At 48.0% G+C, this 23363-nt stretch overlaps 22 non-coding genes and 3 pseudogenes across 22 annotated transcripts; 11 read left to right on the forward strand and 14 right to left on the reverse strand.

The window, feature by feature from the left end:
• The first annotated feature begins 95 nt into the window (after nt 1-95).
• On the forward strand, nt 96-259 carry LOC134986050 (U1 spliceosomal RNA). Its single transcript, XR_010192080.1, has one exon. It is a non-coding gene; the product is annotated as a U1 spliceosomal RNA (small nuclear RNA).
• A 152-nt stretch (nt 260-411) lies between these two features.
• LOC134986164 (U1 spliceosomal RNA) lies at nt 412-574 on the forward strand. Its single transcript, XR_010192179.1, has one exon. It is a non-coding gene; the product is annotated as a U1 spliceosomal RNA (small nuclear RNA).
• A 671-nt stretch (nt 575-1245) lies between these two features.
• On the forward strand, nt 1246-1409 carry LOC134986000 (U1 spliceosomal RNA). Its single transcript, XR_010192035.1, has one exon. It is a non-coding gene; the product is annotated as a U1 spliceosomal RNA (small nuclear RNA).
• Nucleotides 1410-1561: 152 nt separating this feature from the next.
• On the forward strand, nt 1562-1724 carry LOC134986140 (U1 spliceosomal RNA). The gene has a single exon (XR_010192158.1). It is a non-coding gene; the product is annotated as a U1 spliceosomal RNA (small nuclear RNA).
• Nucleotides 1725-2395: 671 nt separating this feature from the next.
• LOC134986023 (U1 spliceosomal RNA) lies at nt 2396-2559 on the forward strand. The gene has a single exon (XR_010192056.1). It is a non-coding gene; the product is annotated as a U1 spliceosomal RNA (small nuclear RNA).
• Nucleotides 2560-2711: 152 nt separating this feature from the next.
• LOC134986081 (U1 spliceosomal RNA) lies at nt 2712-2874 on the forward strand. Its single transcript, XR_010192109.1, has one exon. It is a non-coding gene; the product is annotated as a U1 spliceosomal RNA (small nuclear RNA).
• A 671-nt stretch (nt 2875-3545) lies between these two features.
• On the forward strand, nt 3546-3709 carry LOC134986032 (U1 spliceosomal RNA). Its single transcript, XR_010192064.1, has one exon. It is a non-coding gene; the product is annotated as a U1 spliceosomal RNA (small nuclear RNA).
• A 152-nt stretch (nt 3710-3861) lies between these two features.
• Nucleotides 3862-4024, forward strand: LOC134986175 (U1 spliceosomal RNA). The gene has a single exon (XR_010192189.1). It is a non-coding gene; the product is annotated as a U1 spliceosomal RNA (small nuclear RNA).
• A 671-nt stretch (nt 4025-4695) lies between these two features.
• Nucleotides 4696-4859, forward strand: LOC134986056 (U1 spliceosomal RNA). Its single transcript, XR_010192086.1, has one exon. It is a non-coding gene; the product is annotated as a U1 spliceosomal RNA (small nuclear RNA).
• A 152-nt stretch (nt 4860-5011) lies between these two features.
• LOC134986201 (U1 spliceosomal RNA) lies at nt 5012-5153 on the forward strand (annotated as a pseudogene).
• A 694-nt stretch (nt 5154-5847) lies between these two features.
• Nucleotides 5848-6011, forward strand: LOC134986072 (U1 spliceosomal RNA). The gene has a single exon (XR_010192100.1). It is a non-coding gene; the product is annotated as a U1 spliceosomal RNA (small nuclear RNA).
• A 2075-nt stretch (nt 6012-8086) lies between these two features.
• LOC134986085 (U1 spliceosomal RNA) lies at nt 8087-8249 on the reverse strand. The gene has a single exon (XR_010192112.1). It is a non-coding gene; the product is annotated as a U1 spliceosomal RNA (small nuclear RNA).
• A 152-nt stretch (nt 8250-8401) lies between these two features.
• On the reverse strand, nt 8402-8565 carry LOC134986041 (U1 spliceosomal RNA). Its single transcript, XR_010192072.1, has one exon. It is a non-coding gene; the product is annotated as a U1 spliceosomal RNA (small nuclear RNA).
• A 695-nt stretch (nt 8566-9260) lies between these two features.
• On the reverse strand, nt 9261-9402 carry LOC134986197 (U1 spliceosomal RNA; annotated as a pseudogene).
• Nucleotides 9403-9554: 152 nt separating this feature from the next.
• LOC134986034 (U1 spliceosomal RNA) lies at nt 9555-9718 on the reverse strand. The gene has a single exon (XR_010192066.1). It is a non-coding gene; the product is annotated as a U1 spliceosomal RNA (small nuclear RNA).
• A 671-nt stretch (nt 9719-10389) lies between these two features.
• On the reverse strand, nt 10390-10552 carry LOC134986178 (U1 spliceosomal RNA). The gene has a single exon (XR_010192191.1). It is a non-coding gene; the product is annotated as a U1 spliceosomal RNA (small nuclear RNA).
• A 152-nt stretch (nt 10553-10704) lies between these two features.
• LOC134986040 (U1 spliceosomal RNA) lies at nt 10705-10868 on the reverse strand. Its single transcript, XR_010192071.1, has one exon. It is a non-coding gene; the product is annotated as a U1 spliceosomal RNA (small nuclear RNA).
• Nucleotides 10869-11563: 695 nt separating this feature from the next.
• LOC134986184 (U1 spliceosomal RNA) lies at nt 11564-11705 on the reverse strand (annotated as a pseudogene).
• Nucleotides 11706-11857: 152 nt separating this feature from the next.
• LOC134986019 (U1 spliceosomal RNA) lies at nt 11858-12021 on the reverse strand. Its single transcript, XR_010192052.1, has one exon. It is a non-coding gene; the product is annotated as a U1 spliceosomal RNA (small nuclear RNA).
• A 661-nt stretch (nt 12022-12682) lies between these two features.
• On the reverse strand, nt 12683-12845 carry LOC134986165 (U1 spliceosomal RNA). The gene has a single exon (XR_010192180.1). It is a non-coding gene; the product is annotated as a U1 spliceosomal RNA (small nuclear RNA).
• A 152-nt stretch (nt 12846-12997) lies between these two features.
• LOC134986231 (U1 spliceosomal RNA) lies at nt 12998-13161 on the reverse strand. Its single transcript, XR_010192230.1, has one exon. It is a non-coding gene; the product is annotated as a U1 spliceosomal RNA (small nuclear RNA).
• An 8220-nt stretch (nt 13162-21381) lies between these two features.
• LOC134986179 (U1 spliceosomal RNA) lies at nt 21382-21544 on the reverse strand. Its single transcript, XR_010192192.1, has one exon. It is a non-coding gene; the product is annotated as a U1 spliceosomal RNA (small nuclear RNA).
• Nucleotides 21545-21696: 152 nt separating this feature from the next.
• On the reverse strand, nt 21697-21860 carry LOC134986042 (U1 spliceosomal RNA). Its single transcript, XR_010192073.1, has one exon. It is a non-coding gene; the product is annotated as a U1 spliceosomal RNA (small nuclear RNA).
• A 671-nt stretch (nt 21861-22531) lies between these two features.
• LOC134986174 (U1 spliceosomal RNA) lies at nt 22532-22694 on the reverse strand. The gene has a single exon (XR_010192188.1). It is a non-coding gene; the product is annotated as a U1 spliceosomal RNA (small nuclear RNA).
• Nucleotides 22695-22845: 151 nt separating this feature from the next.
• On the reverse strand, nt 22846-23009 carry LOC134986066 (U1 spliceosomal RNA). The gene has a single exon (XR_010192095.1). It is a non-coding gene; the product is annotated as a U1 spliceosomal RNA (small nuclear RNA).
• Between the last annotated feature and the right edge of the window lie 354 nt (nt 23010-23363).

A 23363-nucleotide genomic window follows, 5' to 3' on the forward strand; every position in this document is an offset into this window, starting at 1 on the left:
ATATATTGACATTTGGTTATATATATGTATAGACTTTATAAATTCTTGACAGAGATGTGCCTGAGCAGCGGCCCTCCCCAGCCCTATCCCAAATCATACTTATTTTGCATAGGAGATACCATGGTCATGAAGATTGTTCTCCCAGGGTGAGGTTCATTCATTGCATTCTGGGTATGCTGATCCCTGTGATTTCCCCAAATGTGGGAAACTGGACTGCATTATTTGTGGTAGTGAGGGACTGTGTTTGTGCTTTCCTCTGGTCAGCTCTGGTAAACGTCAGATTTCTTTGTCTCAGATCTTCCTCTAGCCTTGTTCTTCTTTCGAGAGTTCCCTTGTGCTGCCTCAGTTGGATCTCCTTCACTTGACAGGGGGGTGCCCGAGCAGCGACCCTCCCCAGCTCTAGCCCAACTCCTACTTACCTGCCAGGTGAGATACTATGATCATGAAGGTGCTTCTCCCAGGGCAAGGCTCACCCATTGCACTCTGGGTGTGCTGCTCCTGCGGTTTCCCCAAATGTTGGACACTTGACTGCATAATTTGTGTTTCCCCTGGTCGGCTCTCGTATAATTCAGATCTCTTTGTCTCAGGTCTCTCTCCAGCCTAGTTTGCTGTCTGTTTCCACTTCTCTTTTCTTGAGCCGCTCCCTTCTATGCCCTTGCGCACTATCCTGACTTCTCCCGTCTGCTTACTTTGTGCCTTCCAACGCACAATGCAAACTACAGGTAGTGCTGCAGGGCCCACGCCCTTTTACTTGCCTTACAGAGCAGCTCTGGAGCTGTTACAGTGCCCAGCTGCTGCAAGAAATCAGCTTGAATGCTTCAGGGGCTGGGGCATAGCCAACATGAGCCCCACATCGAAGGAGGGTGGAGGTGTTTAATGCGAACTAGGGGTCATCCAAGCGCCGCAAAAGGCCGCCATGCCCTGCACGCCCCTTTTCTCTTTTCATATGCAGACGAGGGTTGAAGCCAACTTTGACCCACTGCTTGGATGACATCACCATATGCAAATCCATCTGCTGCATGCCTTCCCCCGGGAATGCTTGCACTAGTTGTTGCATTTGGTTTGTTGTTTGGGGGTGCTTCAGTATTAGGCAGCCTTCTGCCCTACCATGTTCATCTGAAAATATGTGTTCTCCCTGCAGTTGTTGTCCTCAGATGAGAGTTCCCTTGTGCTGCCTCAGTTGAATCTCCTTTACTTGACAGAGATGTGCCTGAGCAGCGGCCCTCCCCAGCCCTATCCCAAATCATACTTATTTTGCATAGGAGATACCATTTTCATGAAGATTGTTCTCCCAGGGTGAGGTTCATTCATTGCATTCTGGGTATGCTGACCCCTGTGATTTCCCCAAATGTGGGAAACTCGACTGCATTATTTGTGGTAGTGGGGGACTGTGTTTGTGCTTTCCTCTGGTCAGCTCTGGTAAAAGTCAGATTTATTTGTCTCAGATTTTCCTCTAGCCTTGTTCTTCTTTCGAGAGTTCCCTTGTGCTGCCTCAGTTGGATCTCCTTCACTTGACAGGGGGGTGCCCGAGCAGCGACCCTCCCCAGCTCTAGCCCAACTCCTACTTATCTGCCAGGTGAGATACTATGATCATGAAGGTGCTTCTCCCAGGGCAAGGCTCACCCATTGCACTCTGGGTGTGCTGCTCCTGTGATTTCCCCAAATGTGGGAAACTTGACTGCATAATTTGTGTTTCCCCTGGTCGGCTCTCGTATAATTCAGATCTCTTTGTCTCAGGTCTCTCTCCAGCCTAGTTTGCTGTCTGTTTCCACTTCTCTTTTCTTGAGCCGCTCCCTTCTATGCCCTTGCGCACTATCCTGACTTCTCCCGTCTGCTTACTTTGTGCCTTCCAACGCACAATGCAAACTACAGGTAGTGCTGCAGGGCCCACGCCCTTTTACTTGCCTTACAGAGCAGCTCTGGAGCTGTTACAGTGCCCAGCTGCTGCAAGAAATCAGCTTGAATGCTTCAGGGGCTGGGGCATAGCCAACATGAGCCCCACATCGAAGGAGGGTGGAGGTGTTTAATGCGAACTAGGGGTCATCCAAGCGCCGCAAAAGGCCGCCATGCCCTGCACGCCCCTTTTCTCTTTTCATATGCAGACGAGGGTTGAAGCCAACTTTGACCCACTGCTTGGATGACATCACCATATGCAAATCCATCTGCTGCAGGCCTTCCCCCAGGAATGCTTGCACTAGTTGTTGCATTTGGTTTGTTGTTTGGGGGTGCTTCAGTATTAGGCAGCCTTCTGCCCTACCATGTTCATCTGAAAATATGTGTTCTCCCTGCAGTTGTTGTCCCCAGATGAGAGTTCCCTTGTGCTGCCTCAGTTGAATCTCCTTTACTTGACAGAGATGTGCCTGAGCAGCGGCCCTCCCCAGCCCTATCCCAAATCATACTTATTTTGCATAGGAGATACCATGGTCATGAAGATTGTTCTCCCAGGGTGAGGTTAATTCATTGCATTCTGGGTATGCTGACTCCTATGATTTCCCCAAATGTGGGAAACTCGACTGCATTATTTGTGGTAGTGGGGGACTGTGTTTGTTCTTTCCTCTGGTCAGCTCTGGTAAAAGTCAGATTTATTTGTCTCAGATCTTCCTCTAGCCTTGTTCTTCTTTCGAGAGTTTCCTTGTGCTGCCTCGGTTGGATCTCCTTCACTTGACAGGGGGGTGCCCGAGCAGCGACCCTCCCCAGCTCTATCCCAAATCTTACTTACCTGCCAGGTGAGATACTATGATCATGAAGGTGCTTCTCCCAGGGCAAGGCTCACCCATTGCACTCTGGGTGTGCTGCTCCTGCGATTTCCCCAAATGTGGGAAACTTGACTGCATAATTTGTGTTTCCCCTGGTCGGCTCTCGTATAATTCAGATCTCTTTGTCTCAGGTCTCTCTCCAGCCTAGTTTGCTGTCTGTTTCCACTTCTCTTTTCTTGAGCCACTCCCTTCTATGCCCTTGCGCACTATCCTGACTTCTCCCGTCTGCTTAATTTGTGCCTTCCAACGCACAATGCGAACTACAGGTAGTGCTGCAGGGCCCACACCCTTTTACTTGCCTTACAGATCAGCTCTGGAGCTGTTACAGTGCCCAGCTGCTGCAAGAAATCAGCTTGAATGCTTCAGGGGCTGGGGCATAGCCAACATGAGCCCCACACCGAAGGAGGGTGGAGGTGTTTAATGCGAACTAGGGGTCTTCCAAGCGCCGCAAAAGGCTGCCATGCCCTGCACGCCCCTTTTCTCTTTTCATATGCAGACGAGGGTTGAAGCCATCTTTGACCCACTGCTTGGATGACATCACCATATGCAAATCCATCTGCTGCAGGCCTTCCCCCAGGAATGCTTGCACAAGTTGTTGCATTTGGTTTGTTGTTTGGGGGTGCTTCAGTATTAGGCAACCTTCTGCCCTCCCATGTTCATCTGAAAATATGTGTTCTCCCTGGAGTTGTTGTCCCAAGCTGAGAGTTCCCTTGTGCTGCCTCAGTTGAATCTCCTTTACTTGACAGAGATGTGCCTGAGCAGCGGCCCTCCCCAGCCCTATCCCAAATCATACTTATTTTGCATAGGAGATACCATGGTCATGAAGATTGTTCTCCCAGGGTGAGATTCAGTCATTGCATTCTGGGTATGCTGACCCCTGTGATTTCCCCAAATGTGGGAAACTTGACTGCATTATTTGTGGTAGTGGGGGACTGTGTTTGTGCTTTCCTCTGGTCAGCTCTGGTAAAAGTCAGATTTCTTTGTCTCAGATCTTCCTCTAGCCTTGTTCTTCTTTCGAGAGTTCCCTTGTGCTGCCTCAGTTGGATCTCCTTCACTTGACAGGGGGGTGCCCGAGCAGCGACCCTCCCCAGCTCTAGCCCAACTCCTACTTACCTGCCAGGTGAGATACTATGATCATGAAGTTACTTCTCCCAGGGCAAGGCTCACCCATTGCACTCTGGGTGTGCTGCTCCTGCGGTTTCCCCAAATGTTGGACACTTGACTGCATAATTTGTGTTTCCCCTGGTCGGCTCTCGTATAATTCAGATCTCTTTGTCTCAGGTCTCTCTCCAGCCTAGTTTGTTGTCTATTTCCACTTCTCTTTTCTTGAGCCACTCCCTTCTATGCCCTTGCGCACTATCCTGACTTCTCCCGTCTGCTTAATTTGTGCCTTCCAACGCACAATGCGAACTACAGGTAGTGCTGCAGGGCCCACGCCCTTTTACTTGCCTTACAGAGCAGCTCTGGAGCTGTTACAGTGCCCAGCTGCTGCAAGAAATCAGCTTGAATGCTTCAGGGGCTGGGGCATAGCCAACATGAGCCCCACACCGAAGGAGGGTGGAGGTGTTTAATGCGAACTAGGGGTCATCCAAGCACCGCAAAAGGCCGCCATGCCTTGCATGCCAATTTTCTCTTTTCATATGCAGACGAGGGTTGAAGCCAACTTTGACCCACTGCTTGGATGACATCACCATATGCAAATCCATCTGCTGCAGGCCTTCCCCCAGGAATGCTTGCACTAGTTGTAGCATTTGGTTTGTTGTTTGGGGGTGCTTCAGTATTAGGCAGCCTTCTGCCCTCCCATGTTCATCTGAAAATATGTGTACCTCCTGCAGTTGTTGTCCCCAGATGAGAGTTCCCTTGTGCTGCCTCAGTTGAATCTCCTTTACTTGACAGAGATGTGCCTGAGCAGCGGCCCTCCCCAGCCCTATCCCAAATCATACTTATTTTGCATAGGAGATACCATGGTCATGAAGATTGTTCTCCCAGGGTGAGGTTCATTCATTGCATTCTGGGTATGCTGACCCCTGTGATTTCCCCAAATGTGGTAAACTTGACAGCATTATTTGTGGTAGTGGGGGACTCTGTTTGTGCTTTCCTCTGGTCAGCTCTGGTAAAAGTCAGATTTCTTTGTCTCAGATCTTCCTCTAGCCTTGTTCTTCTTTCGAGAGTTCCCTTGTGCTGCCTCAGTTGGATCTCCTTCACTTGACAGGGGGGTGCCCGAGCAGCGACCCTCCCCAGCTCTAGCCCAACTCCTTCTTACCTGCTAGGTAAGATACTATGATCATGAATGTGCTTCTCCCTGGGCAAGGATCACCCATTGCACTCTGGGTGTGCTGCCCCTGTGATTTCCCCAAATGTGGGAAACTTGACTGCGTAATTTGTGTTTCCCCTGGTCGGCTCTCATATAATTCAGATCTCTTTGTCTCAGGTCTCTCTCCAGCCTAGTTTGCTGTCTGTTTCCACTTCTTTTTTCTTGAGCCCCTCCCTTCTATACCCTTGTGCACTATCCTGACTTCTCCTCCCGTCTGCTTACTTTGTGCCTTACAATGCACAATGCAAACTACAGGTAGTGCTGCAGGGCCCACACCCTTTTACTTGCCTTACAGAGCAGCTCTGGAGCTGTTACAGTGCCCAGCTGCTGCAAGAAATCAGCTTGAATGCTTCAGGGGCTGGGGCATGGCCAACATGAGCCCCACACAGAAGGAGGGTGGGGGTATTTAATGCAAACTAGGGGTCATCCAAGCGCCGCAAAAGGCCGCCATGCCCTGCATACCCCTTTTCTCTTTTCATATGCAGACGAGGGTTGAAGCCAACTTTGACCCACTGCTTGGATGACATCACCATATGCAAATCCATCTGCTGCAGCCTTCCCCCAGGAATGCTTGCACTAGTTGTTGCATTTGGTTTGTTGTTTGGGGGTGCTTCAGTATTAGGCAGCCTTCTGCCCTCCCATGTTCATCTGAAAATATGTGTTCTCCCTGCAGTTGTTGTCCCCAGATGAGAGTTCCCTTGTGCTGCCTCAGTTGAATCTCCTTTACTTGACAGAGATGTGCCTGAGCAGCGGCCCTCCCCAGCCCTATCCCAAATCATACTTATTTTGCATAGGCGATACCATGGTCATGAAGATTGTTCTCTCAGGGTGAGGTTCATTCATTGCATTCTGGGTATGCTGACCCCTGTGATTTCCCCAAATGTGGGAAACTTGACTGCATTATTTGTGGTAGTGAGTGACTGTGTTTGTGCTTTCCTCTGGTCAGCTCTGGTAAAAGTCAGATTTCTTTGTCTCAGATCTTCCTCTAGCCTTGTTTTTCTTTCGAGAGTTCCCTTGTGCTGCCTCAGTTGGATCTCCTTCACTTGACAGGGGGCTGCCCGAGCAGCGACCCTCCCCAGCTCTAGCACATGTAAGTTTGTTTTTATTTTACTACATTGTGGTTTGTGGCTCTATACCATGTAATGCATGTCTTTTAACAGTAGTCAAGTCTTCCAATGTGCTTGTTAGTGAAACCCAATACATAGCTTTATTTTATTTTGTTTCTTCAAATATTGAATGCATATGTCTTATAACTTTTTTTTTCAATATATAAACATTTTTATTATAAGATTTTCAATGACACAAGTACATCCAAGTTGCAGATTATGGGTTGTGAAGGACAAATCAACCATATAAACAATTTAAGCAATTTAAATTGCATGCAGGTAGTAGAATATCAAACTCCTTGGATGAGAGTTGGTCGTAATAAACTAGGATAGAAAAGAATAAAGTAGAAAATAAGATTTTAAACCTACCGGTAAATCTTTTTCTCGTAGTCCGTAGAGGGTGCTGGGGACTCCGTAAGGACCATGGGGATAGACGGGCTCCGCAGGAGACATGGGCACTTTAAGAAAGACTTTAGTTCTGGGTGTGCACTGGCTCCTCCCTCTATGCGCCTCTATGCCACAGTTAGAGAAACTGTGCCCAGAGGAGACGGACAGTATGAGGAAAGGATTTTGTTAATCCAGGGCAAGATTCATACCAGCCACACCAATCACACCGTATAACTTGTGATAAACTACCCAGTTATGAGTACGAAAAAACAACATACTGTAGCATCAGTGCAGGACCGATGCAACTATAACATAACCCTTATTGAAGCAATAACTATATACAAGTATTGCAGAAGTAGTCCGCACTTGGGACGGGCGCCCAGCATCCTCTACGGACTACGAGAAAAAGATTTACCGGTAGGTTTAAAATCTTATTTTCTCTAACGTCCTAGAGGATGCTGGGGACTCCGTAAGGACCATGGGGATTATACCAAAGCTCCAAAACGGGCGGGAGAGTGCGGATGACTCTGCAGCACCGATTGAGCAAACATGAGTTCCTCCTCAGCCAGGGTATCAAACTTATAGTATTTTGAAAAGGTGTTTGAACCTGACCAAGTAGCAGCTCGACACAGCTGTAGTGCCGAGACCCCTCGGGCAGCCGCCCAAGAAGAGCCCACTTTCCTCGTGGAATGGGCCTAGACCGATTTCGGTAACTGCAATCCAGCCATAGAATGCGCTTGCTGAATCGTGTTACAAATCCAGCGAGCAATAGCCTGCTTTGAAGCAGGGGCACCAATCTTGTTGGTTGCATACAGGACAAACAGCGCTTCAGTTTTCCTGACTCTAGCCGTCCTGGCCACGTAAATTTTCAAAGCCCTGACCACATCAAGTAACTCGGAATCCTCCAAGTCACGCGTAGCCAAAGGCACCACAATAGATTGGTTCATATGAAAAGATGAGACCACTTTTGGTAGGAATTGAGGATGGGTCCGCAATTCCGCTCTATCCACATGGAACACCAAATATGGGCTTTTATGTGACAAAGCCGCTAATTCCGACACTCGCCTAGCCGAAGCCAAGGCTAATAACATGACCACCTTCCACGTGAGATATGTTAACTCCACCGTTTTAAGGCTGCTAAAAACTGCTAGCGAGCAATCAACTCAGAATGACCCCCATAGTGTATTGCAAGAAAATATCTGTAAATCCAATGGTACCGTAAGTGCGGTATATACTTGCACTTCTTTGCGGGGCGAGAACATCTCCCCTAAGTGAAGTCAGCCCTATGAATAGAGTTTGTGTGATCCCTGTGCAGCAGTCACAGAAAGGGTTCATCTCTGCAGTTTGTCACTCAAATTACATTGTTGCATTTTTTCTAGAAGTGGATCTGAGAGCTGTTACCCGCAGACCAGCTACAATAATTATCCTGGGATAGTGCGCAAGGGCATAGAAGGGAGCGGCTCAAGAAAAGAGAAGTGGAAACAGACAGCAAACTAGGCTGGAGAGAGACCTGAGACAAAGAGATCTGAATTATACGAGAGCCGACCAGGGGAAACACAAATTATGCAGTCAAGTTTCCCACATTTGGGGAAATCGCAGGAGCAGCACACCCAGAGTGCAATGGGTGAGCCTTGCCCTGGGAGAAGCACCTTCATGATCATAGTATCTCACCTGGCAGGTAAGTAGGAGTTGGGCTAGAGCTGGGGAGGGTCGCTGCTCGGGCACCCCCCTGTCAAGTGAAGGAGATCCAACTGAGGCAGCACAAGGAAACTCTCGAAAGAAGAACAAGGCTAGAGGAAGATCTGAGACAAAGAAATCTGACTTTTACCAGAGCTGACCAGTGGAAAGCACAAACACAGTCCCTCACTACCACAAATAATGCAGTCAAGTTTCCCACATTTGGGGAAATCACAGGGGTCAGCATACCCAGAATGCAATGAATGAACCTCACCCTGGGAGAACAATCTTCATGACCATGGTATCTCCTATGCAAAATAAGTATGATTTGGGATAGGGCTGGGGAGGGCCGCTGCTCAGGCACATCTCTGTCAAGTAAAGGAGATTCAACTGAGGCAGCACAAGGGAACTCTCATCTGGGGACAACAACTGCAGGGAGAACACATATTTTCAGATGAACATGGGAGGGCAGAAGGCTGCCTAATACTGAAGCACCCCCAAACAACAAACCAAATGCAACAACTAGTGCAAGCATTCCTGGGGGAAGGTCTGCAGAAGACGGATTTGCATACGGTGATGTCATCCAAGCAGTGGGCCAAAGTTGGCTGGAACCCTCATCTGCATATGAAAAGAGAAAAGGGGTATGCAGGGCATGGCGGCCTTTTGCGGCGCTTGTATGACCCCTAGTTTGCATTAAATACCCCCACCCTCCTTCTGTGTGGGGCTCATGTTGGCCATGCCCCAGCCCCTGAAGCATTCAAGCTGATTTCTTGCAGCAGCTGGGCACTGTAAAAGCGCCAGAGCTGCTCTGTAAGGCAAGTAAAAGGGTGTGGGCCCTGCAGCACTACCTGTAGTTTGCATTGTGCATTGTAAGGCACAAAGTAAGCAGACGGGAGGAGAAGTCAGGATAGTGCACAAGGGTATAGAAGGGAGGGGCTCAAGAAAAAAGAAGTGTAAACAGACAGCAAACTAGGCTGGAGAGAGACCTGAGACAAAGAGATCTGAATTATATGAGAGCCGACCAGGGGAAACACAAATTACGCAGTCAAGTTTCCGACATTTGGGGAAATCACAGGGGCAGCACACCCAGAGTGCAATGGGTGATCCTTGCCCAGGGAGAAGCAACTTCATGATCATAGTATCTCACCTGGCAGGTAAGTAGGAGTTGGGCTAGAGCTGGGGAGGGTCGCTGCTCGGGCAGCCCCCTGTCAAGTGAAGGAGATCCAACTGAGGCAGCACAAGGGAACTCTCGAAAGAAGAACAAGGCTAGAGGAAAATCTGAGACAAAGAAATCTGACTTTTACCAGAGCTGACCAGAGGAAAGCACAAACACAGTCCCCCACTACCACAAATAATGCAGTCGAGTTTCCCACATTTGTGGAAATCACAGGGGTCAGCAAACCCAGAATGCAATGAATGTACCTCACCCTGGGAGAACAATCTTCATGACCATGGTATCTCCTATGCAAAATAAGCATGATTTGGGATAGGGCTGGGGAGGGCCGCTGCTCAGGCACATCTCTGTCAAGTAAAGGAGATTCAACTGAGGCAGCACAAGGGAACTCTCATCTGGGGACAACAACTGCAGGGAGAACACATATTTTCAGATGAACATGGGAGGGCCGAAGGCTACCTAATACTGAAGCACCCCAAAACAACAAACAAAATGCAACAACTAGTGCAAGCATTCCTGGGGGAAGGCCTGCAGCAGATGGATTTGCATATGGTGATGTCATCCAAGCAGTGGGTCAAAGTTGGCTTCAACCCTCGTCTGCATATGAAAAGAGAAAAGGGGCGTGCAGGGCATGGCAGCCTTTTGCGGCGCTTGGATGACCCCTAGCTCGCATTAAACACCTCCACCCTCCTTCAGTGTGGGGCTCATGTTGGCTATGCCCCAGCCCCTGAAGCATTCAAGCTGATTTCTTGCAGCAGCTGGGCACTGTAACAGCTCCAGAGCTGCTCTGTAAGGCAAATAAAAGGGTGTGGGACCTGCAGCACTACCTGTAGTTCGCATTGTGCGTTGGAAGGCAAAAAGTAAGCAGACGGGAGAAGTCAGGATAGTGCGCAAGGGCATAGAAGGGAGCGGCTCAAGAAAAGAGAAGTGGAAACAGACAGCAAACTAGGCTGGAGAGAGACCAGAGACAAAGAGATCTGAATTATACGAGAGCCGACCAGGGGAAACACAAATTATGCAGTCAAGTTTCCCACATTTGGGGAAATCGCAGGAGCAGCACACCCAGAGTGCAATGGGTGAGCCTTTCCCTGGGAGAAGCACCTTCATGATCTTAATATCTTACCTGGCAGATAAGTAGGAGTTGGGCTAGAGCTGGGGAGGGTCGCTGCTCGGGCAGCCCCCTGTCAAGTGAAGGAGATCCAACTGAGGCAGCACAAGGAAACTCTCGAAAGAAGAACAAGGCTAGAGGAAGATCTGAGACAAAGAAATCTGACTTTTACCAGAGCTGACCAGAGGAAAGCACAAACACAGTCACTCACTACCACAAATAATGCAGTCAAGTTTCCCACATTTGGGGAAATCACAGGGGTCAGCATACCCAGAATGCAATGAATGAACCTCACCCTGGGAGAACAATCTTCATGACCATGGTATCTCCTATGCAAAATAAGTATGATTTGGGATAGAGCTGGGGAGGGCCGCTGCTCAGGCACATCTCTGTCAAGTAAAGGAGATTCAACTGAGGCAGCACAAGGGAACTCTCATCTGGGGACAACAACTGCAGGGAGAACACATATTTTCAGATGAACATGGGAGGGCAGAAGGCTGCCTAATACTGAAGCACCCCCAAACAACAAACCAAATGCAACAACTAGTACAAGCATTCCTGGGGGAAGGTCTGCAGAAGACGGATTTGCATACGGTGATGTCATCCAAGCAGTGGGCCAAAGTTGGCTTCAACCCTCATCTGCATATGAAAAGAGAAAAGGGGTATGCAGGGCATAGCGGCCTTTTGCGGCGCTTGGATGACCCCTAGTTCGCATTAAATACCCCCACCCTCCTTCTGTGTGGGGCTCATGTTGGCCATGCCCCAGCCCCTGAAGCATTCAAGCTGATTTCTTGCAGCAGCTGGGCACTGTAACAGCTCCAGAGCTGCTCTGTAAGGCAAGTAAAAGGGCGTGGGCCCTGCAGCACTACCTGTAGTTTGCATTGTGCATTGTAAGGCACAAAGTAAGCAGACGGGAGGAGAAGTCAGGATAGTGCACAAGGGTATAGAAGGGAGGGGCTCAAGAAAAAAGAAGTGGAAACAGACAGCAAACTAGGCTGGAGAGAGACCTGAGACAAAGAGATCTGAATTATATGAGAGCCGACCAGGGGAAACACAAATTACGCAGTCAAGTTTCCCACATTTGGGGAAATCACAGGGGCAGCACACCCAGAGTGCAATGGGTGATCCTTGCCCAGGGAGAAGCAACTTCATGATCATAGTATCTCACCTGGCAGGTAAGTAGGAGTTGGGCAAGAGCTGGGGAGGGTCGCTGCTCGGGCACCCCCCTGTCAAGTGAAGGAGATCCAACTGAGGCAGCACAAGGGAACTCTCGAAAGAAGAACAAGGCTAGAGGAAAATCTGAGACAAATAAATCTGACTTTTACCAGAGCTGACCAGAGGAAAGAACAAACACAGTCCCCCACTACCACAAATAATGCAGTCGAGTTTCCCACATTTGGGGAAATCATAGGGGTCAGCATTCCCAGAATGCAATGAATGAACCTCACCCTGGGAGAACAATCTTCATGACCATGGTATCTCCTATGCAAAATAAGTATGACTTGGGATAGGGCTGGGGAGGGCCGCTGCTCAGGCACATCTCTGTCAAGTAAAGGAGATTCAACTGAGGCAGCACAAGGGAACTCTCATCTGGGGACAACAACTGCAGGGAGAACACATATTTTCAGATGAACATGGGAGGGCAGAAGGCTGCCTAATACTGAAGCACCCCCAAACAACAAACCAAATGCAACAACTAGTGCAATCATTCCTGGGGGAAGGCCTGCAGCAGATGGATTTGCATATGGTGATGTCATCCAAGCAGTGGGTCAAAGTTGGCTTCAACCCTCGTCTGCATATGAAAAGAGAAAAGGGGCGTGCAGGGCATGGCGGCCTTTTGCGGCGCTTGGATGACCCCTAGTTCGCATTAAACACCTCCACCCTACTTCGGTGTGGGGCTTTGCCCCAGCCCCTGAAGCATTCAAGCTGATTTCTTGCAGCAGCTGGGCACTGTAACAGCTCCAGAGCTGCTCTGTAAGGCAAGTAAAAGGGTGTGGGCCCTGCAGCACTACCTGTAGTTTGCATTGTGCGTTGGAAGGCACAAAGTAAGCAGACAGGAGAAGTCAGGATAGTGCGCAAGGGCATAGAAGGGAGCAACTCAAGAAAAGAGAAGTGGAAACAGACAGCAAACTAGGCTGGAGAGAGACCTGAGACAAAGAGATCTGAATTATACGAGAGCCGACCAGGGGAAACACAAATTATGCAGTCAAGTGTCCAACATTTGGGGAAACCGCAGGAGCAGCACACCCAGAGTGCAATGGGTGAGCCTTGCCCTGGGAGAAGCACCTTCATGATCATAGTATCTCACCTGGCAGGTAAGTAGGAGTTGGGCTAGAGCTGGGGAGGGTCGCTGCTCGGGCACCCCCCTGTCAAGTGAAGGAGATCCAACTGAGGCAGCACATGGAAACTCTCGAAAGAAGAACAAGGCTAGAGGAAGATCTGAGACAAATAAATCTGACTTTTACCAGAGCTGACCAGAGGAAAGCACAAAAACAGTCCCCCACTACCACAAATAATGCAGTCGAGTTTCCCACATTTGGGGAAATCACAGGGGTCAGCATACCCAGAATGCAATGAATGAACCTCACCCTGGGAGAACAATCTTCATGACCATGGTATCTCCTATGCAAAATAAGTATGATTTGGGATAGGGCTGGGGAGGGCCGCTGCTCAGGCACATCTCTGTCAAGAATTTATAAAGTCTATACATATATATAACCAAATGTCAATATATATATATAGAACCCAGCGCTCCTATCAAAACTTATCTATTTCACCAATTTGTTGCTTATTTAATCTTTATACATCTATTAATTTTCACCATATATTATAAAATGCTGCTCCCATAGGTAGTACTGTTCTACCAATAATAAACCAAATTTTAAAGATAATCACACTTGTTATCAAGGGAGCGCAAAAAATAAAATATACAAGCTCTTTATTTTTATAAAATATATATAGACAGAAGAAACCCACATTCAATAAAATACAATGGAGTCAACATATATAGGCACCACTATCCATATCTAAATGTAATCAGGATCTATTTCATATTGCCCTTGATGACAACGGAATGTTTATTAAAGGGTCCAAAAAATCCTACTGGATACAGCTGTTGTAATTTAATTGTTACTTTCCAATTGTAATTGATACATTAAATTCCTTCTTGTGGATGAACAGCAACAGTTGTAACCAACGCCTCTTTTCTCTAACGTCCTAAGTGGATGCTGGGGACTCCGTAAGGACCAAGGGGAATAGCGGCTCCGCAGGAGACTGGGCACATCTAAAGAAAGCTTTAGGACTATGTGGTGTGCACTGGCTCCTCCCCCTATGACCCTCCTCCAAGCCTCAGTTAGATTTCTGTGCCCGACGAGAAGGGTGCACACTAGGGGCTCTCCTGAGCTTCTTAGTGAAAGTTTTAGTTTAGGTTTGTTATTTTCAGTGAGACCTGCTGGCAACAGGCTCACTGCATCGAGGGACTAAGGGGAGAAGAAGCGAACTCACCTGCGTGCAGAGTGGATTGGGCTTCTTGGCTACTGGACATTAGCTCCAGAGGGACGATCACAGGCCCAGCCTGGATGGGTCCCGGAGCCTCGCCGCCGGCCCCCTTACAGAGCCAGAAGAGCGAAGAGGTCCGGAAAAATCGGCGGCAGAAGACGTTCCTGTCTTCAATAAGGTAGCGCACAGCTGTGCGCCATTGCTCTCAGCACACTTCATACTCCGGTCACTGAGGGTGCAGGGCGCTGGGGGGGGCGCCCTGAGACGCAATAAAACATGATAAAAATACCTTACATGGCAAAAAATACATCACATATAGCTCCTGGGCTATATGGATGCATTTGACCCCTGCCAGAATATACAGAAAAACGGGAGATAAGGCCGCCGAAAAGGGGGCGAAGACTATCTCCTCAGCACACTGGCGCCATTTTCCCTCACAGCTCAGTTGGAGGGAAGCTCCCTGGCTCTTCCCTGCAGTCACTACACTACAGAAAGGGTTAAAAAAAGAGAGGGGGGCACTAATTAGGCGCAGTATTAAAACATACAGCAGCTATAAGGGGAAAAACACTTATATAAGGTTATCCCTGTATATATATATATAGCGCTCTGGTGTGTGCTGGCATACTCTCCCTCTGTCTCCCCAAAGGGCTAGTGGGGTCCTGTCCTCTATCAGAGCATTCCCTGTGTGTGTGCTGTGTGTCGGTACGTTTGTGTCGACATGTATGAGGAGAAAAATGATGTGGAGACGGAGCAGAGTGTCTGTAACAGTGATGTCACCACCTAGGGGGTCGACACCTGAGTGGATGTACTGTTGAAAATTACGTGACAGTGTCAGCTCTGTATAAAAAAACAAAACAAAAAAACAGTGGTTGACATGAGACAGCCGGCTACTCAGCTTGTGCCTGTCCAGACGTCTCATAGGCCGTCAGGGGCTCTAAAGCGCCCGTTACCTCAGATGGCAGATACAGACGCCGACACGGATACTGACTCCTGTGTCGACGGTGAAGAGACAACCGTGATTTCCAGTAGGGCCACACGTTACATGATTGAGACAATGGAAAATGTTTTATACATTTCTGATAATACGAGTACCACCAAAAAGGGGTATTATGTTCGGTGAGGGAAAAACTACCTGTAGTTTTCCTGAATCTGAGAAATAAAATGAGGTGTGTGATGATGCGTGGGTTTCCCCCCCGATAACAATTGATAATTTCTTAAAAAGTATTGGCTGTATACCCTTTCCCGCCAGAGGTTAGGGTGCGTTGGGAAACACCCCCTAGGGGGGATAAGGCGCTCACACGCTTGTAAGAACAAGGGCTCTACCCTCTCATGAGATGGCCGCCCTTAAGGATCCTGCTGATAGAAAGCAGGAGGGTATCCAAAAATGTATTCACACACATACTGGTGTTATACTGCGACCAGCAATCGCCTCAGCCTGGAGGTGCAGTGCTGGGTTGGCATGGTCGGATTCCCTGACTGGAAATATTGATATCCTAGATAAGGATAGTATATTATTGCCTATAGAGCATTTAAAAGATGCATTTCTATATATGCATGATGCACAGCGGAATATTTGCCGACTGGCATCAAGTATAAGTGCGTTGTCCAATTCTACCAGTAAAATGGTCAGGTGATGCGGATTCCAAACGGCATTTGGAAGTATTGCCTTTGAAAGGGGACATTTGGGGTCGGTCTTTTAGACCTGGTGGCCACGGCAACAACTGGGAAATCCACGTTTGTACCCCAGGTCGCCTCTCAAAATAAGACGCCGTATTATCAGGCGCAGTCCATTGTTGGCAAGCGGACAAAAGGTTCCTCTTTTCTGCTCGTGACAGAGGGAGAGGAAAAAGGCTGAAGAGATTAGCCAGTTCCCAGGAACAGAAACCCTTTCCCGCCTCTGCCAAGCCCTCAGTATGACGCTAGGGCCTTACAAGCTCAGGCACGGTGGGGGCCCGTTCTCAATGAATTTCAGTGCGCAGTGGGCTCACTCGCAAGTAGACCCCTGGATCCTTCAGGTAATATCTCAAGGGTACATATTGGAATTCGAGACGTCTCCCCCTCGCCGTTTCCAAAAGTCGGCTTTACCGACGTCTCCCTCTGACAGGGAGGCAGTTTTGGAAGCCATTCACAAGCTGTATTCCCAGCAGGTGATAATCAAGGTACCCCTCCTGCAACAGGGAACGGGGTATTATTCCACACTATTGTGGTACCGAAGCCAGACGGCTCGGTGAGACCGATTCTAAATCTAAAATCTAAAATCTTTGAACACTTACATACAGAGGTTCAAATTCAAGATTGAGTCACTCAGAGCAGTGATTGCGAACCTGGAAGAAGGGGACTTCATGATGTCTCGGGACATCAAGGATGCTTACCTTCATGTCAAAATTTACCCTTCTCACCAAGGGTACCTCAGGTTATGGTACAAAACTGTCACTATCAGTTCAGACGCTGCCGTAGGGATGGTCCACGGCACCCCGGGTCTTTACCAAGGTAATGGCCGAAATGATATCCCTTCGAAGGAAGGGAATTTTAGTTATCCCTTACTTGGACGATTCCCTGATAAGGGTAAGATCCAGGGAACAGTTGGAAGTCGGTGTAGCACTATCTCAGGTAGTGTTGCGGCAGCACGATTGGATTCTCAATATTCCAAAATCGCAGCTGGTTCCGACGACTTGTCTTCTGTTTCCTAGGGATGTTCCTGGACACAGTCCAGAAAAAAGGTGTTTCTCCCGGAAGAGAAAGCCAGGGAGTTATCCGAGCTAGTCAGGAACCTCCTAAAACCGAACCAAGTCTCAGTGCATCAATGCACAAGGGTTCTGGGTAAAAATGGTGGCTTCCTACGAAGCAATCCCATTCGTTAGATTCCACGCAAGAACTTTCCAGTGGAACCTACTGGACAAATGGTCCGGGTCGCATTTTCAGATGCATCAGCGGATAACCCTGTCACCAAGGACAAGGGTATCCATCCTGTGGTGGTTGCAGAGTGCTCATCTTCTAGAGGGCCGCAGATTCGGCATTCAGGACTGGGTCCTGGTGACCACGGATGCCAGCCTGCGAGGCTGGTGAGCAGTCACACAGGGAAGGAATATCCAGGGCTTAGGGTCAAGCCTGGATACATCACTTCACATAAATATCCTGAAGCTAAGGGCCATTTACAATGCTCTAAGCTTAGCAAGACCTCTGCTTCAAGGTCAGCCGGTGTTGATCCAGTCGGACAACATCATGGCAGTCACCCACGTAAATAGACAGGGTGGCACAAGAAGCAGGAGGGCAATGGCAGAAGCTGCAGGGATTCTTCGCTGGGCGGAAAATCATGTGATAGCACTGTCAACAGTATTCATTCCGGGAGTGGACAACTGGGAAGCAGACTTCCTCAGCACGACCTCCACCCGGGAGAGTGGGGACTTCACCCAGAAGTCGTCCACATGATTAAAAAACTCGACAGGTATTGCGCCAGGTCAAGAGACCCTCAGGCAATAGTTGTAGACGCTCTGGTAACACTGTGGGTGTACCAGTCAGTGTATGTGTTCCCTCCTCTGCCTCTCATACCCAAGGTACTGAGATTGATAAGATGGAGAGGAGAAAGCACTATATTCGTGGCTCCGGATTGGCCAAGAAGGACTTGGTAACCGGAACTTCAAGAGATGCTCACGGAGGATCCGTGGCCTCTACCTCTAAGAAGGGACCTGCTCCAGCAAGGACCCTGTCTGTTCCAAGACTTACCGCGGCTGCGTTTGACGGCATGCCGGTTGAACACCGGATCCTGAAGGAAAAAAGGCATTCCGGATGAAGTCATCCATATCCTGATCTAAAGCCAGGAAGGATGTAACCGCAAAAACATTATCACCGCAATTGGCGAAAATATGTTGCGTAGTGCGAGGCCAGTAAGGCCCGACGGAGGAAATTCAACTGGGTCGATTCCTACATTTCCTGCAAACAGGAGTGTCTATGGGCCTGAAATTGGGGTCCATTAAGGTTCAGATTTCGGCCCTGTCAATTTTCTTCCAAAAAAGAACTAGCTTCAGTCCCTGAAGTTTAGACGTTTGTAAAAGGGGTACTGCATATACAGCCTCCTTTTGTGCCTCCAGTGGCAATTTGGGATCTCAATGTAGTTTGGGTTCCAAAAGTCACATTGGTTTGAACCACTTAAATCTGTGGAGTTAAAATATCTCACATGGAAAGTGGTCATGCTGTTGGCCTTGGCCTGGGCCAGGCGCGTGTCAGAATTGGCGGCTTTATCCTGTAAAAGCCCTTATCTGATTTTCCATTCGGACAGGGCGGAATTGAGGACTCGTCCTCAGTTTCTCCCTAAGGTGGTTCCAGCGTTTTCACCTGAACCAACCTATTGTGGTGCCTGCGGCTACTAGGGACTTGGAGGAATCCAAGTTGCTGGATGTTGTCAGGGCCCTGAAAATATGTTTCCAGGACGGCTGGAGTCAGGAAATCTGACTCGCTGTTTATCCTGTATGCACCCAACAAGCTGGGTGCTCCTGCTTCTAAGCAGACTATTGCTCGTTGGATTTGTAGTACAATTCAGCTTTCACATTCTGTGGCAGGCCTGCCACAGCTAAAATCTGTAAAAGCCCGTTCCACAAGGAAAGTGGGCTCATCTTGGGCGGCTGCCCGAGGGGTCTCGGCTTTACAACTTTGCCGAGCAGCTACTTGGTCAGGGGCAAACACATTTGCTAAATTCTACAAATTTGATACCCTGGCTGAGGAGGACCTGGAGTTCTCTCATTCGGTGCTGCAGAGTCATCCGCACTCTCCCGCCCGTTTGGGAGCTTTGGTATAATCCCCATGGTCCTTACGGAGTCCCCAGCATCCACTTAGGACGTTAGAGAAAATAAGAATTTACTTACCGATAATTCTATTTCTCATAATCCGTAGTGGATGCTGGGCGCCCATCCCAAGTGCGGATTGTCTGCAATACTTGTACATAGTTATTGTTACAAAAATCGGGTTATTATTGTTGGGAGCCATCTTTTCAGAGGCTCCTCTGTTATCATACTGTTAACTGGGTTCAGATCACAAGTTATACGGTGTGATTGGTGTGGCTGGTATGAGTCTTACCCGGGATTCAAAATCCTTCCTTATTGTGTACGCTCGTCCGGGCAAAGTATCCTAACTGAGGCTTGGAGGAGGGTCATAGGGGGAGGAGCCAGTGCACACCACATAGTCCTAAAGCTTTCTTTAGATGTGCCCAGTCTCCTGCGGAGCCGCTATTCCCCATGGTCCTTACGGAGTCCCCAGCATCCACTACGGACTATGAGAAATAGAATTATCGGTAAGTAAATTCTTATTATTTACTGCAGTTAAAGTTCATATGTAACTCACGTGAGTAATGAAAGAAAACAGGGGGAGAGCGCTGTGATGGTTGGTGAAACACAGCGGTATGCTACGACCCCCGTTAACCGTGGATGGATCTTATTGGCACTCGCGGTCGGGATATTTCTCCCTGCCGTGGGGTAGAGACCTCCTTTTGCTCGGTCTCAAATTGCTTTTTCCCCTTCACCGCTGTCTTTACATCAGACGTCCGCCGTGATGTAGCTCGTTCATGAACGGGCTTATATCTCAGCAATCAGAGTGTCCGGTAATCACCTTCCTTACGCGTTTCTCTGCTGTTATCCAAGAGCGGTTTCGTCAGAGGATACATCAGCAGCCTAGCAGGCTCTTTTTAAAATGCACCGGACCAATAGCATTACTAATTAGTTGATTGGATACATACATGTACTAATTGGATGCATACATGTAATGACTCACATATGGAACAACTTTCTAATTGCAATTGCACATATAAAGGCATTTCATAATATAAAAATAAGCAACATGGTGATTAAAAATAATAATAAAATAAGCAACAAGGTGGTTTAAAAAATAACAGAAAATATATAATCTATATACAGATTAACCTATAATCTTTCAATCAATACCTCATATCTATAATCACATATACATAATTCAGAGACTCAGCACTAAGGATCCCCATTTACTTATATAAAACCTTTTAGGGTAACATAAATCCATGCCACTACTAAAGCAGTTCTTGTGGCGCAGGGGAAACATCAAATGCACTCTATGCAGCTAGTCCCATGTTTGAATCCAACCCGCTCAGCTTAACATCCATATTATTTATTTACTTTTAATGGGATCATTCTATCAATTCATTTTTACCTTTAATTTTTGTTAATATTATTTCTATATTTCATTATTTTAACCCCTGGAATAACTACATTGCTGTTTAAACAACAAAAAGAATTGAAGAAAAAATAAATATTAAACAGACAATTTAAGGATTCGAAGATTTAAATATTTAAAGATTTTAAAATTTAAAACAGGGAGGGGGGGGAGGGAGGGGGGCCTTTTGGGAGAAGGAGGGAAAAAAAAAATAAAAAAAAAATATATATATATATAGAACCAAGAGAAAGTGTAAAAAGAGGATGGAGGAAGAAATCTGATGTTCATCATTACTAGTGGATTTTACTAAAGAACTTTAAAGGAACACATACAACAGGATTATACAGTTTCATCCTAAGAGGAAAGCTGTTTCCAAAATAGCTACTTCTAATAATTTTGTTTATTTATTAAACATACAATAAATGGATATTCAATAAATAATATATTAGGTAAATCAATAGATAAAATCTTCAGAGACTGCCAATGTTGTTCAGTTCGATGCTCTCATTCAGACCATCAGGTGTAAGGGTACCCAAAGAAAAAATCCAAAATGCCTCCCTTGTCAAGTAAAGGAGATTCAACTGAGGCAGCACAAGGGAACTCTCATCTGGGGACAACAACTGCAGGGAGAACACATATTTTCAGATGAACATGGGAGGGCAGAAGGCTGCCTAATACTGAAGCACCCCCAAACAACAAACCAAATGCAACAACTAGTACAAGCATTCCTGGGGGAAGGCCTGCAGCAGATGGATTTGCATATGGTGATGTCATCCAAGCAGTGGGTCAAAGTTGGCTTCAACCCTCGTCTGCATATGAAAAGAGAAAAGGGGCGTGCAGGGCATGGCGGCCTTTTGCGGCGCTTGGATGACCCCTAGTTCGCATTAAACACCTCCACCCTACTTCGGTGTGGGGCTCATGTTTGCTATGCCCCAGCCCCTGAAGCATTCAAGCTGATTACTTGCAGCAGCTGGGCACTGTTATAGCTCCAGAGCTGCCCTGTAAGGCAACTAAAAGGGTGTGGGCCCTGCAGCACTACCTGTAGTTCGCATTGTGCGTTGGAAGGCACAAAGTAAGCAGACGGGAGAAGTCAAGATAGTGCGCAAGGGCATAGAAGGGAGTGGCTCAAGAAAAGAGAAGTGTAAACAGACAGCAAACTAGGCTGGAGAAAGACATGAGACAAAGAGATCTGAATTATACGAGAGCCGACCAGGGAAAACACAAATTATGCAGTCAAGTTTCCCACATTTGGGGATATCGCAGGAGCAGCACACCCAGAGTGCAATTGGTGAGCCTTGCCCTGGGAGAAGCACCTTCATGATCATAGTATCTCACCTAGCAGGTAAGTAGGAGTTGGGCTAGAGCTGGGGAGGGTCGCTGCTCGGGCACCCCCCTGTCAAGTGAAGGAGATCCAACTGAGGCAGCACAAGGGAACTCTCGAAAGAAGAACAAGGCTAGAGGAAGATCTGAGACAAAGAAATCTGACTTTTACCAGAGCTGACCAGAGGAAAGCACAAACACAGTCCCCCACTACCACAAATAATGCTGTCAAGTTTACCACATTTGGGAAAATAACAGGGGTCAGCATACCCAGAATGCAATGAATGAACCTCACCCTGGGAGAACAATCTTCATGACCATGGTATCTCCTATGCAAAATAAGTATGATTTGGGATAGGGCTGGAGAGGGCCGCTGCTCAGGCACATCTCTGTCAAGTAAAGGAGATTCAACTGAGGCAGCACAAGGGAACTCTCATCTGGGGACAACAACTGCAGGAGGTACACATATTTTCAGATGAACATGGGAGGGCAGAAGGCTGCCTAATACTGAAGCACCCCCAAACAACAAACCAAATGCAACAACTAGTGCAAGCATTCCTGGGGGAAGGCCTGCAGCAGATGGATTTGCATATGGTGATGTCATCCAAACAGTGGGTCAAAGTTGGCTTCAACCCTCGTCTGCATATGAAAAGATAAAATTGGCATGCAGGGCATGGCGGCCTTTTGCGGTGCTTGGATGACCCCTAGTTCGCATTAAACACCTCCACCCTCCTTCGGTGTGGGGTTCATGATGGCTATGCCCCAGCCCCTGAAGCATTCAAGCTGATTTCTTGCAGCAGCTGGGCACTGTAACAGCTCCAGAGCTGCTCTGTAAGGCAAGTAAAAGGGTGTGGGCCCTGCAGCACTACCTGTAGTTTGCATTGTGTGTTGGAAGGCACAAAGTAAGCAGACGGGAGAAGTCAGGATAGTGCGCAAGGGCATAGAAGGGAGCAACTCAAGAAAAGAGAAGTGGAAACAGACTGCAAATTAGGCTAGAGAGAGACCTGAGACAAAGAGATCTGAATTATACGAGAGCCGACCAGGTGAAACACAAATTATGCAGTCAAGTGTCCAACATTTGGGGAAACCGCAGGAGTAGCACACCCAGAGTGCAATGGGTGAGCCTTGCCCTGGGAGAAGCACCTTCATGATCATAGTATCTCACCTGGCAGGTAAGTAGGAGCTGGGCTAGAGCTGGGGAGGGTCGCTGCTCGGGCACCCCCTGTCAAGTGAAGGAGATCCAACTGAGGCAGCACAAGGGAACTCTCGAAAGAAGAACAAGGCTAGAGGAAGATCTGAGACAAAGAAATCTGACTTTTACCAGAGCTGACCAGAGGAAAGCACAAACACAGTCCCTCACTACCACAAATAATGCAGTCCTGTTTCCCACATTTGGGGAAATCACAGGGGTCAGCATACCCAGAATGCAATGAATGAACCTCACCCTGGGAAAACAATCTTCTTGACCATGGTATCTCCTATGCAAAATAAGTATGATTTGGGATAGAGCTGGGGAGGGCCGCTGCTCAGGCACATCTCTGTCAAGTAAAGGAGATTCAACTGAGGCAGCACAAGGGAACTCTCATCGGGGGACAACAACTGCAGGGAGAACACATATTTTCAGATGAACATGGGAGGGCAGAAGGCTGCCTAATACTGAAGCACCCCCAAACAACAAACCAAATGCAACAACTAGTGCAAGCATTCCTGGGGGAAGGCCTGCAGCAGATGGATTTGCATATGGTGATGTCATCCAAGCAGTGGGTCAAAGTTGGCTTCAACACTCATCTGCATATGAATAGAGAAGAGGGGCGTGCAGGGCATGGCGGCCTTTTGCGGCGCTTGGATG

This window comes from Pseudophryne corroboree, assembly GCF_028390025.1.
Source record: "Pseudophryne corroboree isolate aPseCor3 chromosome 7 unlocalized genomic scaffold, aPseCor3.hap2 SUPER_7_unloc_2, whole genome shotgun sequence".
In the NCBI taxonomy this organism is placed as follows: domain Eukaryota; kingdom Metazoa; phylum Chordata; class Amphibia; order Anura; family Myobatrachidae; genus Pseudophryne; species Pseudophryne corroboree.